Source organism: Erythrolamprus reginae, chromosome 3, assembly GCF_031021105.1.
Source record: "Erythrolamprus reginae isolate rEryReg1 chromosome 3, rEryReg1.hap1, whole genome shotgun sequence".
Taxonomy (NCBI): Eukaryota; Metazoa; Chordata; class Lepidosauria; order Squamata; family Dipsadidae; genus Erythrolamprus; species Erythrolamprus reginae.
The window spans coordinates 193,443,101-193,459,741 of record NC_091952.1 but is presented as its reverse complement, the minus strand read 5'-3'; the positions used below and the strand labels follow the sequence as shown (position 1 = coordinate 193,459,741).

At 38.2% G+C, this 16,641-nt stretch overlaps 1 long non-coding RNA gene across 1 annotated transcript in view; it reads right to left on the bottom strand.

Annotated features, from left to right (window-relative positions):
* Positions 1–16,352, bottom strand: part of LOC139165898 (uncharacterized) — a 31,134-nt gene extending 14,782 nt beyond the window's left edge. The window contains exon 1 of the long non-coding RNA XR_011558833.1: positions 16,269–16,352. This is a non-coding gene — a long non-coding RNA (uncharacterized lncRNA). The remainder of the gene's footprint in view (positions 1–16,268) is intronic.
* Between the last annotated feature and the right edge of the window lie 289 nt (positions 16,353–16,641).

Here is a 16,641-nt window from a genome sequence, read left to right as displayed (position 1 = left end):
CACAGCTGCAAGTGGTCATAATTTTGAACAATATTGCCAAGTACACCCAACAGAAGGAAATTGAAAAGCTGCTGTGAAGCAGTCATTTATACTGTGCATGTCTAAAACCTTACTAAATAAGGCAAGCAACATTCCTGAAACAGAAACTCCAGCTCTATTAAACAAGTATAAAACTGTCCAAAATGATAGAACACCACTTTCACGATCATCCAATAACACAACTGGAATCCTCTTTGAAAGAAAATGAAGACAAAAACTCCTGTACAAATAATGGGGAAAGATTGCAAACAAACAAAGCATTAAAACAAAATTGCCAGAAAAGAGAGCTGCAATGAAAATTTCTAACACCCTGAACAAACTTAAGGAGGCACTTAAGGAAGCAATAAGAACTAATGGTGACATTAACACGATAAAGGAATTCACATTTCAGGAATCCCTAGAGCAATTTACACCAAGTATGTATGACATCGGGGAAGTTGTATTTGGGGTGTGGGGAGAAACACTCCATTACAGTGGAATGGGAACATGGTGGGGGAGATTTATAAAAGAGCAAAACTTGAATAATTACGCTGGAAATGTTATGACAGAGGGAGAAAAAGAGAAACGGAGAGAGAGAAGTAAAAGAGGCAAACTGGATTTACGTAATAGGACAACTGTCTATGGAGATTCTCAGTTATCCAGGTCATGTTTTTCAAAAGTGTTTTTTCAAAAGGCAATTGGCCTTTCAGTTTTTTCTTTGAAGATGTTTCACTTCTTCAGCTCTGTGTGGATGGTGGGGAATGGAAGGATTTATGATCAGTGCAGACAGTTGGTCATTTGCATTCATTAGGGCCACTTGGTGGTTTATCTGGGTCATCAGAATAACCTAAGTAGTGTGCCTTCTCACCTGGTTGAGAAAAGCAAAATCTTCAAAGAAAAAACAGAAAATCCAGCTACCTCTTGAAAATGAAAATATAATGGGACAACCTTTCTATTCTAGAAAATATTCTAGAACCATATTTCTGGTTCCAGTTCTGGTGGTGGCGAGAGGAGGAGGTTTGTGACTGCCACTGGTTACAACAGTAATTTCCATCTGGAAACTGAGCTAAGATCTACACTGCCTTCAGCTAATACTGAGCCAGGGGTTTACTTTCATCTTACGGACCTGAGACTGGTGTTTAAATGACCTGCAGCAATGGAAACTGGTTTGAAACTTGTCAGAAAGGCTGGAGATTGGAGAAAGGCATGGAAGGTGGCGGCCATGTGGAGAATGGAGTGAAGGCTGTAAAGAAAGCAACTACATCTTTTAGAGCAATGGTAGAGTTGCCTAAGGAACAGCACCCTGGCAATGGGAGCCAGAGGATAAGATCTGAAGAATGGTAATACAATTACCATCCCACCTCCAACCTTCCCTTTTTAGGGAAGGTTGTTGAGAAGGTGGTGGCGCTCCAATTCCTGTGGTCCTTGGATGAAGCCAATTATCTAGACCCTTATCAGTCTGGTTTCATACCTGGTTACAGCACTAAAACTGCTTTGGTCGCACTGATGGATGATCTCTGGTGGGCCCAGGATAGAGGATTTTCCTCTATCCTGTTGTTGCTTCTTGACCTTTCAGCAGCTTTTGATACCATCGACCATGGTATCCTTCTGCACTGACTGGAGGGGTTGGGAGTGGGAGGCATCATTTTATGGTGGTTCTCTTCCTACCTCTCCAATTGGTCACAATCGGTGTTGGTCAGGGGACAGAGATTGACTCCTAGGCCCCACATGGATCGGTTCTGCAATGTGTTCTACTTATGGCTGCCCTTAAAGAACATTTGGAGACTCCAATTAGTCCAAAATGCAGCTGTGCGAGCCATTATCAGTGTACCTAGATACATCCATATGAGTTAATCACTCTGTGAGCTGCACTTGCTTTCGATTGGTCTCCAAATGCAATTTAAGGTGTCGATTATCACCTAGAAAGTCCTACATGGCTTAAGACCAGATCATTTATGGGACCATCTTCTGCTTCATATATCCCAGCAACTGATTAGATTGCAGAGTTGGCCTTCTTCAGGTCCCATTGGCCAAACAATGCCAATTGGCAGGACCATGGTTAAGGGCCTTCTTTGTTGCAGCTCTGGTCCTCTGGAACCAAGTCCCCCCAGAGATTCCACCCCCCACACCCTCTTATCCTTCTGAAAGGCTTTAAAAACACACTTTGCAGCAGGCCTGGAGCCTTTGAGCAATATCATTCTGCTCCAGCCAGTAGGATGAATGAGTGATTGTTGTATGCTTGCTTTATACTGGCTTTTAAATTTTGTATCTGTTTTTACTGTATGCACTTGGGATATTTTTTAAATTTTTGTATTCATTTTATTGTTGTACACTGCCCTGAGTCCATCAGGAGAGGGGCTGCTTATAAATTGGATAGATAGATAGATAGATAGATAGATAGATAGATAGATAGATAGATAGATAGATAGATAGATAGATAGATGATGGACGGACGGACGGACGGTAGGCAGGCAGGCAGGCAGGCAGGCAGGCAGGCAGGCAGGCACAATGTTGTGGATAGTGAAACCACATCAGCACAACAGTGTACATTTTGTAAATTGTAGATCTGCAACGGCTAGCCTGAACTGCTGCAAGCTCCTATCTTCTCCAAATATCTTTCCTTGCTCATTTGTAGATATGAGAGCACTAAATAAATTGACCCAACTGCATGATTGTAGCCCATCCAGTATCACCCCTATGTTTCCATTTCCAAAGTGGGAATGAAATTAACTTCTCTTAATTTTATCCTGAGAATAAATGAGAGGTTGGGCGGGAGAAGGTAATAAGCACTAGGCCATTGAACTCTGTTTTATCTTGTCCATTTGTAACCAATAATAACTGTAATAACTCTGATTATGTTGTGCTTGTAACGGAAGTAATTTGGCTCTTTCATATTTAATGTTGTGTACATGGGTTAAAGAAAAAGAAATTATTTTCAGAAGCATTTGGTACTTCGTGCAGATGAATGCAAAATAGCTATGGCTATGTATATTTTGATTGCATTTGTTCTTTCTCAAAGAAACCTATTTATGAAGGATATGAGTGTACACCCTTTTTTGTAATGTAATGGGATAGGATACTAAAAAGTCCAGTATTATGTTTTTCTCTGATTTCATTAAAGGAATTGAACAACACAGTAAAGTATTTACCAATGCAAGAAATATTGCTTCAGAGAAGAATCATCAATATTTCATCAACTTTCTCGCCACTCGGTTCTGAAATTATGGATTCTGAAAATATCTAATAATCACATAGAAGCTGAAAAATAGCTTTGAAATAATTTTGGAAAAAATATTCATCTCATGGAGCCTTTTGCCCCCTCTTAATGTTTTGTTATGTTTGCTTATATTCGCCTGTTAGACTTGTTTTTAGTTCCAGCTTCTAATTATATGTCTGTATAAATTTCTGTAAGCTCTTGGCTACAGAAAAGTTTTGTGAATCTTTTTATAGCATTTCTCATTAATATTTTGCAGGAAGAAACTGGCTATAGATAATTTAGTGAAATATCATGGTCTGTAACAATCAAGAAATATATTGTAACAAATATGCTAAATTATGTCAAAAAATAATAATCAAAAGTTCTTGAAAGGTGGAAGAATCTAAACCTATCTTGGTCAGACTCAATTGCAATTATTAAAATGAATGGATTCCCTACAATAAATTATTTGTTCCAAATTGTGCCAATTACAAACTCAGTGAGAACTTTACCAAAAAGGCAAGAAAATGTCAGCAAATTGATATTGAATGCAAAGAGACTCAGAGTTAAATTATTATTCTTTTTACAATATTCAAAAGACAGAGGTGTTCTTTTATTTGATTAAAAATGGAAGTACAATTGCTTTTATAAAAGAAGGAAATCTATATAGATTTTTTTTGGCTGAAAATGAATAAAAATGAACTGCTGATTTCAGGATATATTGATTAAAAAAGTTTGTTTTGTGTGAGAATGAAACTGTGATATATAATGGACTGAGAGGGAAGTGGAAATGATAATGTCTATCTTTGTAACTGTCCTGAAAATAAGTTCAGAAATTGTTTCTGTTGAAGTGGCTTCAGAACAATAGCTCTTTATTTGGCAACTACAGTATTTACAACCCAGAAAAAGGCTCTGTCTGACAGCCAGCCATTTTATAGGGAGCTGCCAGACAGTCTAGCCAATCAGCAGTCAGTATTTTCCTTCCAGAATGGAGGACTTGATTGAAGCCTATGTGCTTCAGTCTGAAAATGTAAGTTTCTGTAGGAATCATTCAGGCAGGGGCTGCTACTTGCCAATGTGCTTCCCGGCATGCACACATGCACGTCCAAGCAAGATTTTACTTCCGCGCATGTGCAGGAAGCAAAATCTTGTCAGGGGATGTGTGTGTGAGAGAGATTTCAGTTATTTTTTTAACAGGACGTATTATTAACCACATTTTAATAAAAATATGCAACTCTATAGGAAAATATAAGGCCAACATTTTCACAAAGAGCCTTTCCTTCAAATGCCTTCCATCTTGAAGATAATTTCAGTGAGAAAAATGTAATTACACATGCAGACATAGTCCACTCAGATTAAATGAACAGGTTAAAGAAATAACATGTATTATTCAGTAAAGCAGTGTTTCCCAACCTTGGCAACTTGAAGATATTTGGACTTCAACTCCCAGAATTCCCCAGCCAGTGAATGCTGGCTGGGGAATTCTGGGAGTTGAAGTTCAGATATCTTCAAGTTGCCAAGGTTGGGAAACACTGCAGTAAAGGACAAAGTATATAATTGCTGATGAATTTACATATTTTTGGAAAGATAAAATCTGATCTTAAGAAGAGCTGGACATTAAGGGACAAAGTCAGAGTTTGAAATGCTTTTCATATACAAAACCAATATACAATTTCACATATATAAACTCCAACTTAGAAAAGTTTGGAAATAAAATAAGAATTTGTCTGACTAAACATAATCCTAGAACCCATCAACTCAATGTCATGATTTACTGAGATACATGCTCATGGCACAAGAATAATTTTTGCCCAATTACTTAGAAAAAAATACAATTCTAACAATATCTGACTGAGAATTTGGAGAATACTGTATACAACAATGGCCAAATTAACAATATATTTCCACAACAGAAATTTAAACAAATTTAAGCAAGAAGGTTCCCACACATACAATATATTAGATAACACAGTAATTATAAACATTTCTAGATTAGCTTCTAATGGTGCCTAAATATTTATAAAATGCTGCAAAATTCTAAAATTTAGAAACCAAATTGCTTTTTTTCTAGTTTTTTTAAACTATTTTCTTTTTAATTGTTGTTATGTTGTTAATGTGTTGTTTAAAATTTAAACAATCTTATACTTATTAATATTCATATGTCATATCATAGTTAACATAGTTATAATCCTTTTTTCTTTCTTTTCTCTTGAAGTTTCTCTCTTGAAGTATCTCAACATCAGAGTATTAATAATATCCACTTAATGTTGTATAAATAATCTTGAATCAAAATATTATGTATGAATACATAATATTTTTCTCTCTCTCCCTCATACACACACACCTAGTTCTTCTCCTTTTAATTAAATTAGCTTTCTTTTGTATTTCTTACCCTATCATATAACAGTAATGATATTAGAAATAGCCATTAATTTGTGAAGAGTAGTGGGAACTTCCTGAGATGTTAATCAATAATTTAGTTATGGAGGTTCTGTTTTTAATTTTATCATTGTACTATTATTCGCCTTCCCATTTTTTTCTATCTTTAACTGAGGTAGTATTAGACATATTTTGACATGCCTGACACAGCTACTCAATGAACTTCAAGGCTCCTTATAGATTTCGGTGATTTTCACCATTTTTTTTGCTTCTGCGCATGCACGGAAGCAAAAATATCAGCAAAAATCTCACTTGTGTGAGTGTCTTCACATGAGATGTCACTTGCTGCGCATGCACAGAAGCAAAATCTTATGCCAGTGGGCGCATATGTGACCACTGGATGCATGCACACCTGCGATGGCCTCGAAGAGCGCAGCGGTAACGCCAAAGATGGCAGTCCTTCACTGGTGGGGGGGATGAGTGAACTGGTCCATTCCTTGATGGCACTTTGACAAAGGTGGCGGCTGTTAACAGTGAGTCTTTTTCCTTGCTTAAAAGCATATTTCTCCATTACTCAACCAGGGATATTCTGTATGATATTCTGTCTTTTTAATATGACCTAAAATATTTTATTCCTCTAGGAGGAGACAAGTGCTAACTTCCTAGACCAACTAGGCAACATCATCAGTAACTGAAAGCAACCAAGCTCAGAAAGCAGCAAGTAGCCACAGTTCTACCTTGAGTTACGAATATTCTTTTCCATTGGTATCTTGAGTTTCCTCAGATGTTTAGATTATGGATTGATTTGATTTATTCAACACCTGGATTACAAATTATTATCGAGTGCTTTCCCCTGGTGAAATATGCTTTGCAAATATAATTAGAAGTTTTGAAAATATTAGTGGAATTTTATGAAGAGGGCTAACAAAATATATTGATATTTACCTTTTATAAAGACAGAAGAAATTTGTAATACAAATCTTGAATTTAAATTCTATTTTCCAGAATTTGGAATCTGATGCTACTAGAATTCTCTAACAATGTAGACAAGTATAAGAATGAAAAGTTTAGAATTGTAAATTTTAAATCTTATCTCGGCAGAATAGTTTTCAAGAATCTTTCTCATTAGTAAAACTGAATTTATCTGTTCTTCTGCAGGAGGGGAATATCTAGGCAGATGGTTTAGAAATTATTTGAGCATTTGAGCTAAAATAATAGATTTAGGATTACTGCCAAATCTGATTTATATTTTGAGAATATATATACATTCCATTAAAGTACAAATACATTTCTTTAGCAATGTACCAACTTTCATGTTATAATTTACAGATACCTATAGATGAATTTAACTGTTTAAATTCTACCTTCAGTTATTGCCTTGGAAGCCGAATAACACATGGACACAAGACTGGATTTTAAAATAGGTCACTTTATTGTTATGTATAATCCAATTCTTAAAAGACCTGCAGAGGTAAAAAAACACACAAGGGGGTGGAATCCCTGTCGAAACCTTTCTAACAATTATGGGAGAAGCTCCCATAAAAGTTCCCCTTGACTTTTCCCCTTCTCTCCACCACATAATTTGGCATGTGGGAAGTCTCACCCCAGTTCCCCATTCAGAGGTCCTGACTTAGGTGAGCCCCAATGGCAACCCCTCTCCATATCTCAGGCCCAACATGCCCGGAGCTTCTGTTGAGGGGCAGCCAATCACCTTCCAAAAGGTGCCCCAAACTAGAACATGCAGCTGCTGCTAACACCTCTTTCCACCTCCGACCTGCCCCCTAGTGACCAGAGGGGTTTAATTTATTAAGAATTGAAGGCGAATTGTCAACTAAAACACCCCATACCTGTCCACTCCCTATCGGTGTGGAGTAGGCGAAAAAATGACTGCCATCAAAAGTGCACATGCCACAAAAAAAATCCTACCCGCCCCCCCCCCCCCCATAAAGGCAACCTTGATACACCAAAAAAAAGGGTGGGCGGGTATCTCCTGCGATGATTTGAAAAGTGGCCAGAGCACCGACAGGACGGCCTTTCATAGCCAAAGCCTCCCACCCACTTCACTAACTGAGCCTGTGCAATCTGCTGCGAGGCTCATGACCTTCCACATGATCAGATGGAGCCCGTGTTCATTGGCTCCATTCAGCAAATTCGGTAGCGGGGAGACCACTGCTTTCAATTTCTTGGGAATTTCAAAATTTAGTCTTTCTTTAGCTTTCATTTGAGAAATTACTGGATCCCTCTGAAATTCTGGTAGTTTTGACTTCTCTTCAAGGAACAGGACTTTTGTGCGAATTCAGATAATGGAATTGGGCACACTGCCTAGAGTTATTTGTGCCTTTATCTTATCTTGAATGAATTACTGCAGCATAATCTGAATGGGGCTGCCCTTGAAGAAGATCTGGAAGTTTTAGATGGTCCAGAATTCAAAGTTGTAGGTAGTTGTAGGTGCCCCATGATATGCCCATGTTGCACTTCGGATGTGCAAACTAAAGCTTCCCATATCACAGGGCTAGGTTATTTGTGGGAGCCTACTTCTCTGATTGTTTCAAGATGCCTGCTAGTTCCAAATGTAGTCCCAGGTGATTGAGAATGTCATTTATTGGCACCCAGGAAAAAAAGTTTTTCTATTGCAGATCACCTGACATTTGGCTGATTCCAACTCTCCTTGCAGTTTGGAAAGACTTAAAAATGTGTCTCTTTCCCAGCCTGCTGAGTCAAGAGATGAAGAGAGCCACTAAGAGGGTTGTTATGGTGCCATTTTCTTGGCTGCCATTATATATACTTTATATCATGGTTGCATTATTTCATTGTGTTTTAATCCATTTCATACCTAGAGTTTCTGTTTGCAACAAAGAGACAGGAAGATTGATTAATTGAGTGATTGATTGAGTGATTGATTATTGGATAGTTATTAGAATATGGATAAATTGGAGGTCCTGAGATCTTGCTTGTTAGTTTCAGCATTATTTTATTTATTTATTTATTTATTCATTCATTCATTCATTCATTCATTTAATTTGTATGCCACCCCTCTCTGCAGACTTGGGATGGCTCACAGCAATATTAATTCCAAGAGTAATCTTGGATCTGAATGATTTATGTTGGTATCCCTGTCACTATTACATTGTGATTCATTTGGTTTAATTGTGTACCTTGATAATAGAATCCATATGAGTTACTTTAATTTTCAAGATCTTTTGTACACTTACATAAAATATGAATTAAATCTGAAATTGCAGGGATTATTGATCATACACACAATGAAACTCAGAAAAATGTTATTTTGTTCTACTTCTATTAATATTTTTTCAGCAGTCGTTCCCCAATGTCTTTTTATTTGAGATAATAATAATAATAATAATAATAATAATAATAATAATAATAATAATAATTTATTGGATTTGTATGCCGCCCCTCTCCGCAGACTTGGGGCAGCTAACAACAATAATAAACACAACATGTACAATCCAAAAATAAAAAACAACTAAAATCCCCTATTATAAAACCAAACATACACACAAACATACCATGCATAACTTGTAATGGCCTAGGGGGAAGAGCTATCTCAACTCCCCCATGCCTGGCGGTATAAATGAGTCTGTGTTTTTATTTGTAGCAGGTCTTAGCAACTGCATATTTATTGTATTATAAAATATGCATGGTTATAAGTTTTGTTACATGCTTAATTAAAATATATGTTTGAGGAACATGTTCTCCTTAATATGAAGAGCAAGTAAAATAAATTGCCATATTTTATAATTCTGTTATAGACTAATTAAATTGTTTTCTTTTAGATTTTCATTTAAACTCAATTGTTTCTAGATAGAATTTTTACACATTTTATTACTTTTAAATCAAAGCTCAGAATGCAAGCATATGAATATACAGCACATTTCCAGATTTAGTTTGAGTTTGAATCAGGTAAATTCGAGAAGACTGTAGTTTTTATCTTTACCTGTAATTGCAGCAGATTTTGTTTGATTCTCATAATTACTTAGTACAATCCCAGGAGTAGCTTCACACATCGACTCTTTCTTTTTAAAAATACTATATATATCTTAGGCAAGATGTACCCTTAGTATTGTAATGTGAGAATGGATGTCAATGACTACAGATGGGATATATTCTACTTTTATTTAAACCTGGTCTGTGAATGTAATACATTATTAGAAAAATAACAAACCATATTAACATACAATGAGCATATTCAGAATTCTAGGCATACCCTTTGGTATAATCTTCCTTCTTTTCTTCCCTCCTTCCCTTCTTCCTTTGTTGTTGGCCCAGACTTTTCTATTGCTTGCCCTTCACATTATTAGCATTTGATAATCACTTTTATCTTTGAAGATGGATTAAGTTTACATATCAAATAAAATAAATAGGTAGAGTTATTTATCTTAGAAGTTGTTCTCATCCCTGTTTGCAAACCATAAAGGGGGCATTATTGGTTGCACCCATTTTAATTCAGCCCCATATTGGAGTAATCCCATTTTTTGTACCTGCATAAAATAATACCGTTCAGAATTTCTCAAACCACTGGTAGCAAGAGCTGAGAGTTGAAACTTACAGGGTGCGTTCCAAAAGTAATGCAATTTTTTAAAAAGGTAATTTATTGAACAGATTTGCACAAACACTTTAAATTCTTCAAAGTACTGTCCTTGGGCCGCTACACATTTTTTCCAGCAACTCTGCCATGACCAGTATGCCCTGGCAGGCATCTTCGTGGACCTCTCGGAAGGTCTTCATCACAGCTGATTGGATCTCTTTTATGGATGAAAAACGCACCTTGCCACAATGCACTATGATTCTTTGAGTCCTGGCTAAACACCAAATGCAAATGCTGCTCCACCCCCGCTATAATCCCGATGTCGCCCCAGCAGACTTCTTTTTGTTCCCAGCCCTGAAAGGAACCTGTTTTTCGTCCATAGAAGAGATCCAATCAGCTGTGACGAAGACTTTGCGAGAGGTCCCTGAAGATGCTTTTTAGGGTGCATACCGGTCATGGCAGAGTCTCTGGAAAAAATGTATAGAGGCCCAAGGATGGTACTTTGAAGAATTTTAAGTATTTGTGAAAATCTGTTCAATAAATTACTTAAAAAATAATAATTGCATTACTTTTGGAACGTACCATGTAGGACATCATTTCAAAATTACTCCAGTGAGCAGTCACATAGTATTTCCACTTTGCCTTTAAAACATGACTGATAAATTATGCAGTATAAATATTTATTTATTCAATAAGCATATTTTGTGAGTATTTCTTTTTTATTTCAAACAATGTTTTCACTTCACAGATAAGTAGCACAGGCAAAAAATGCTGCACCCACCTGCAAAAAATGCTGTGCCCCCACATGGCCCTGCGCACCGCCATGCAAGAATTTGCTTCTGCACATGTGCAGAAGTGAAGAAATCAGCAAAAACTGCTGAAATCTCACATGTGCAAATGTCCTCACATGAGATTTTGGCAATTTTTGATGATTTCTTTGCTTCCATGCCTGTGCGGAAGCAAATTTGCATGTGGAGGTACACGTACCTGCCGCTGCCCATGCATGCACCCACACCGGCCTCCAGGTTTCCTGCCTAAACAGGGGTTGGAAAAGAAGACCTCCAAGGTTCCTTCCGACCAATGAAGGGCAGCAATTTTTTTTACTGCCACACTATGGACATGGCTTATTTTGTGGGTGTGGCTTGCTGGGCATGTGATTGAGTAGGAGTGGTTTGATGGTTATGTGACTGAGCGGGCATTGCCAACTTGACATCAATTACGCATAATCAGTCACATGACCCTCATTTTCAACGGGGGTGAAAAAAATTGAAACTCTGATGGAGTAAGGGGTGGGGGAGAGGGTAAAAACTGCCAAAAATAGATCATCTGAGGATTTAGGCTGTTGAAAAGCCATACAGTTCCCCAAAGGAATCAAATTATTCAACTTCCGAGGTTGCTTTGGGAGGGAGAAATTGGGCAGTGTCTCTGCCCGCCTCCTTGGGGGATTGGCACCTCGGAGCAACTTCTGGCCCTTACAAAGTAAAGAAAAACCTGTGAGTGTGAGGCAATTAAGCTCTTGCACTGGTGTGCAGTTTTTGAAGAGTTGCTCCAAGGCAGTAGTCACTCAGGGAGGCTGCATTTGTACACTGGGCAAGCCAGAACTTTTCCTAGCAGCAATTCCACACCTGATCCCTCTTCTCTTTATCAGATCTGACTGGCAGTGCCACTCCACAGGGTGCACAACCCACCCCGCCTTCCTATCCCTGCTTGTTCTTTTTCTTTTAGGGGTAGCTTGCACTAAGAACATTCTGTGTTAAGCAAAACCACCGCAACAGAGGGAAGTTGCAAGGGTAAGGCTCCCAGCAGTTCTCGGGCAGCTCTTGGGCAAAAAGGCAGAAAGAAGAGGCAAAAGGGATGAGGAGAAGGGAGACACCAAGGCTCTGCAAAAGTATCAATTTGCTGATGCCCCAACCTCAAAGCATCTCTCTGGCACTGCAAGGACTGTGTAAATGGCAGCCTCCCATTTGCCCCACTGTGGGAAGAATGCATAGATTCAGGGGTTGAGACCTGAGAGGGGGTAGACATAGGGGGGAAGGGTTGTTTAATTTCAAAGCCTTATCTTAGCTGCTGTGGCAGGGAACTTTAAGAGCTATATAAAAGAGGTTTCTTCCTTTTTGCACACCCGGACGGGGCTTTTTGCACGCACGTTAGGCAGGCACACATATGCGCAATGGAGCATGTGGCAGTGGGCAGGCAGATTTATTTATTTATTTATTATTTGGATTTGTATGCCGCCCCTCTCCGAAAACTCGGGGCGGAAGGGGATGGGGAAGTGTGGCTTTCAGGATCCGGGTGGAAGAGAGGGTGACACTGACACCCCTTCCATGCACACACACACACACACACACACACACACACACACACACACACACACACACACACACATATATATATATATATATATATATATATATATATATATATATGTGTGTGTGTGTAGATTGTTCTGAGTTCGGGTTTTGCCCCGTGTAATATTTTGAGTGTCTATGCGACGTTTCAGTGAAATCACATTCACCATCATCAGGCTGAAGTTATAAGCTTCATGCTGCTATAAATATAGAATGTTTGCAACTGCCATTTGTTCCTTATATATAGTGTTGGGGGTGGAGATTTGGTTTGAATGTAGTAAATAGATTGGGTGACTATGTTTTAATGATTTGATTGGTTGGTGGAATCACATTTAGTTGAAGGATTGACATGGTGATCATTATGATATGTTTTTTTAAGGCTGGTTTCCAAATCTCTGGTAGGCGGGACGTGTCATCTCGTTTGTTCATGCTGAGGGGGTGCTTTTCTATCTCGATGGCTTCCATAATTATTCTTCTGTATACATTTTCTGTTTTGGAAAGTAATTTAGTTTTTTCAAAGTCAATTTCGTGCCCTGTTTTTTTAATGTGCTGGACAAGGGAGGAAGTTTTTTCTTCTTTTTTGACTGCATTCTTATGTTCTGCAATGCGTGCGTTTACTCTTCGATTAGTTTGTCCAATGTATGTGGCTGCACATGTTTTGCAAGGGATTTCATAGATTCCTTGGTTTTCGAGTTGGATTTTATCTTTAATATATATATATAACTCACATGTTTTTATTGAATTTTTAAAATTAGGAGAGACTAGGATAGCGCTATTTCGGCCTTGTTCTGGCCGATTTGATCCGGCAGCTTCTGCCTTGTAAGGCAGAGAATTAACCTCTAGGCCACCAGATCTGATCCCTTCAGCTTTGTACCAGGGAGGGGCTATATGTTTTTTTTGTTGGATTACCCTGGTGTATTGAAGGAACGTCACAGCTCCTTTTTGCCTCTAGGCCCAACCCAGGGCCATTTCAAGGCTCACCCCTGCTTCCAATTTAGTTATTCTGTTAATCTATAAGTGGCAAAATGTGATGTATTCTTTAAGAAAGCATGCTTGATGGTAGAGGTTTAGTTTTACTTTTCATTTTGACTTTTTAGCTTTACATGGGTTTTTTTTTTTTAGAATAATCTTAACTGTTTCTCTGCAGTTACTTTTTAGCTCTTGTTATCACTATGGGGAACATCAGCAGAATATTTTGGGTTGCATTCCAGCAGTGACTTGGTGCTAATAGAGACCACTCTGCTAATGGTTTTTTTTTTCATTTTTCAGCCTTTGACACTATCTCTGTATTGCTCAAGGACCTTTTTTTTCAAAAACACAATGGTTTCATCAGGAATCAGAAGAACTAGCTAAGCTACTAAAACAATAGCATCACTGGAAACTAGCCTGAGGGTTTAATTCTAAAATGTCCGCTTAACCCCCCCCCCCCCACTTCTTGTATTCAGGCACTTCCCTACCCCCATCCTATCCCCTCAGGCGACAGAGAAAAGCCACACTTGATAACTTTTAATAAAGTTAACTGTCTAATGTTGTTTGACATTTTTCAGGGGGAGGGGGATGCTTGATCTGCAGTGTGCACACACAATTATGTAAATTAATAGTTTAGGCTTTGAATCTTAGAAATATTTTTCCCTTGATGCATGTTGATTCCTATCAAAGTCACCTTAAAAAAGCAGCTGCTGTTTCCTGTGAGTTCAGGTGTGTAATATTTGTGTTCCTCTGATTGGAAAGAAGCTTCAGAGGAATACTAACTATTTTTTCTTGAGAAAAAAAAAGCCCTGCCAGAATAGCTTTCCATTAAAGCTTTAAAAATATACTTGAGGCAAGAGCTAAAAGAAGGTGTATGATATTCCACTAGGACTAGGGGGAATCATATACAAATCCCCATTGAATCCATGCGGCATGATTTGGGACCAGTACCTACCAGAGACGTTTGTTATGGTACAAAAAGGAAAGAACCATTTATATTATTTGAGCTGCTGGAGACAAGTTGAAATGATATGTGGGAACAACCTTGGGTTTTTATGATGTGAGTTCCACAAAGAGAAATAAGATCAGATACTTTACAATTGGCCCATTTGGAAGTTGAAAGCAGATGATGGATACTCTTGTAATGTGGTTCCAATGGTGGCTGTGGCCAATCACAAATCACCATATGCCAGAGAGTAGGAGGAGGGGGAGCACTTGGCTGGAGAAATTTACCACTTTATTTTCTAAGATACTTATTGTAAACTATGTGAGGTCCGAAGCATTGCTGGAAATGCAGATCACAGGTTTACTTGGGCTACATGCCATCTTTGCCCCATATTTTCCCCCCACTTCTGAAGAAAAAAATCTGGAAAAATCAAATTAGGGAGCATAGTGAAATAGAGGTAGGCAGATTGTCATTCTGAGTGCTACTCTGCAGATTTCAGCAAAGGTAAAAGATAAGAATTAAGCTTAACTTCAGATGGCTTCATGGGCATATCCAGGGATGGGCTACTGCCCGGATGGGAGGAACACAGCAAAAATGGAGCTCCACCCCAGAGCACCCAATTTGCACAGAAAGATGTTGAAAGAAAATGCATAAGCCATGCCCACAGTCTAGTAGTAAAAAATTTGGTAGCCCTTCACTGGGCATATCCATGCAGTTTTCTTGGTAACAATATGGAATATCTTCTAAGATATATTTATTTTCCTTACTACTTTACCCTACCACTCTGGAATATTTTATAGGGAGCTGCCATGCTTGTACTCTGTAGATGAGCTTGCTTTAACCATATTTTTATTTTACTAACTACTAATAAAAGAATTAAAAGTTGATTAATCTAGTGGGATCTGCAAACCGAGTCTGCGGAGAGGGGCGGCATACAAATCTAATAAATAAATGAATAAATGAATGAATGAATGAATGAATGAATGAATGAATAAATAAATAAATAAATCCGATAAATTAGAAAATCTATTAAATGGGCCTATGTGTGTTTGTGTGTGTGTGAAAGGAAAGTGTTCATTCAAACCAACAGACAGTTCATCTAGTAAAAAGGCCTATGCCCAGAAACAAGCCAATTTTTCAATTGCTTTCAACTATCTCTCAAATAATAGAAACATTTTAGTTTTGAAGAGATTGCCAAGTGGAAATCAAATTTTTGTGGAATTTTGCAATCTTATCCCTACATTAGAGTCAGCATTGAGTGAACCCTGGACATTTAGTCAGCTGCAGTTAAATTGCATTTGGTAGAACTCATAATGGAGAACTGATTCATATCAACTAAAAATCATCATTTTATGAGTTTTCTTACCGAGCAATTGTACCACTGATAATCTGATATTTTGTAGTCAATGCACTTTGTGAAACTTCTATGTCAGAATCCCTTTTTACATGAAAGGACCGCCCTTTGCTTGCAGCGCCGCTGCGATGTCATTTCACGTAAAAATAACAATTTTTATTTTTACATGAAGACCTCCCTTTGAAGAAGCTGGGGAATCCCTCCCATGAAGAGATTCTGGGGGCAGAGCCTTGACGTCACCGGCAGGTTGCTAAGGATACCAAGGTGATCACTTCCTGGATTCCATGGAATCCAGGAAGTGATCACCTTGGCGTCCTTAGCAACCTGCCGGTGACGTCAAAGCTCCGAATGCCAAATGTGACCCCGAACTTTGCCCGAAGTTTCAAAAAATTTCACGTTCGTGTTTGGCATACTGAACACCACAAAATTCGGTACAGACCTGAATTGTGCAGGTTCGGTTCGCCCCTCACTAGTCAGAAGGTACATGTTTCTGATAGTAACTAACATACCAGCAGATGGGCTGGGCTCTGTGTTGCTCCACATTCATTCAGTATGTTGTTATCCATTTACAGTCTCCATTTTGAGCATTTTGGTTTTACACTTAGGCACTCCAACCCTCAGACTGTTTAGGGTCCTCCAAGTAGCATAAGGGAGATTAGATCTAACTGAGAAAACCAAGGAATGAATTGTAAGAGTAAGTACAATATTGTAAATGCATCCCATACAAATATATTTCTTAAAAGATTCACTAAGCATAAAGCTGCTACACAGATACATGTAGAGAAATCTGGAGCCAGTGAAAACAGCTCATTTTTATATAAGACATCTGAATTATGTCGACAATCTAATAATGTGGTTATAATAATATAGCTAAAGAGTGGA